The sequence below is a fragment of the Bufo gargarizans genome, chromosome 1, assembly GCF_014858855.1.
Source record: "Bufo gargarizans isolate SCDJY-AF-19 chromosome 1, ASM1485885v1, whole genome shotgun sequence".
Lineage (NCBI taxonomy): Eukaryota > Metazoa > Chordata > Amphibia > Anura > Bufonidae > Bufo > Bufo gargarizans.
Window position 1 is genome coordinate 27,115,512 of NC_058080.1, and position 2,029 is coordinate 27,117,540.

Here is a 2,029-nt window from a genome sequence, read left to right on the forward strand (position 1 = left end):
TGTGGAAGGGGGGCAGAACCGGTCATACCCCGAAACACCGCAGGCGCAGCAACAGGTGTCGGGGTAGACTCTGGCGCAACAACCGGAGCGGCAGTAGGAGCGGGCCCAGGAGCGACAACCGACCCATCGGCAACGGAAGCTAAATGAGCCGTGCGTTCAAGCAGGGTTTGCAACGCCACAGCGAACCGACCCAACAGGTGATCCTGCTGATCAAGTCTGGCAACCAGCGTAGGTAGTGAGGATGGCCCTGTACCGTCAGAATTCATGGCTTGGTCCTAATGTCATGGAACCATGAACCAGACGTACAACAAGAGATAAGTGGAAATAAGAAGGCTTTATTGAAAATCAAGCTGTAAGGCAAAAGTCCAAACGGATGGCTAAACCGAAGCAGGGTCTTGCGAAGCCAGAGATCAGGAACCAGAAGGTTAGTCAGACGAAGCCTGGATCAGGAACCAGCAGGGTAGTCAGACGAAGCCAGGATCAGGAACCAGAAGCAGCAGCAGTCTTAGAAGCATGTGAACACAGGAGGACCAAGCAAGGAACTGAAGCCACAGACCTCCTATATATATGAGCTGGGCATCCAGCTCCTCCCAGTGGGAAGGAGAAGCCGCAGGGTGGGAGGCTACAAGAAACCCAGAAACCAAGATGGCCGCCAGCACATGTCAAACGAAGGAGAACAGCAAGAAGGTAAGACCATGACACCATGTCAGTGTTTCCGAGTGTTTTACCATTTAGTATGTACGGGTGACTTGCATTATTCATTCCCATGTGCATAACCTTACATTTGTGTCAGGAATCATACTGCCATGTCTGTTTTGTTCAGATTGCCCTCAAGTTCTTCCTCGGTTAAGATGGTGGATTGTGTCTCAGCTGGGTGCCATCTTACTTCCTGTTTCACATTTAAACCTCTCAAGCCTGTTACTAATTGCTTGAGTATTGTGTCTGTGAAGGTTCTCATTTATCTATTGTATATCTGTATAGAATAAATCAAGACAACTGGACTTACTGTAGATTTCTTGAAAACGTTTTACTCGTTCTTCCAACGAGCTTTCTCAATTCTGAGTGACTGTACAAGAATTCTCTGGGAATAAATATGTAACTGAATCAACATCTGGTAATTATACCCAGCATGGGGTCAGAGGTCATTATACTCAGCATGGGGTCAAAGGTGTTGATTCCATTATCCTGATTGGAGTCAGTAGGTGATAATGACCTCCCAGAAAAAGGTGTCAAGACAGCATTGTATGTGGCAGACAATAGATTTCTAACCCCCCCCTCCCCCCCCCGCCTCTATTTAAGCTTGGCTTCTCCATTTTTACGTAGCTGGCCTCCTTCACATGTATAATGTGGAGAGAGAATCTGAATCGCACCTCCTCAGTCCTATACTAATGACTACTGTACGTATTTTGCAGCATTTCTATTGATAAACATGGCTATACAGCGCTGGTATCAAACATTTGCTGTGCCCTAAAAGAGGCATTAGTATACAGTTTGATCAAAGAGCATAGGCCCACTTACCGCGACAAGGTTGCCTCTTGTTAAGTGGGAACCTACTCTATCCATAGTGCAGCGCCGTGCGGCGACCACCGCACCTCCACACCGCACCAGCAGGCAACGGGATCCAACAGCCACAATGCGGCCCCACCGTGAGGCAGAGCCACCTAGGCCTCGGGTCCCATCACTCCACCAGCACGGCACAGAAGCAGCGGCAGCCACCGTCCAGCGCCGCATGTGAACTGGTGCAAAGGGATCACCTGTTCACGGCTTCTCAGGAACTTCAACTGAGATGGGGTAGGAATTATTTAACCCTTTGCAGACTACTGCTAAATTAAAAGCACCTGTGCCACATGGGGAGGAGTGCTGACTCAGAGGGGGGGAAAAAGAAGTTAAAGCATATAAATGGTATAATGTGGAGAGAGAATCTGAATCGCACCTCCTCATTCCTATACTAATGACTACTGTACGTATTTTGCAGCATTTCTATTGATAAACCATGGCAGCCTATACAGCACAAGTATCAAACATTTGC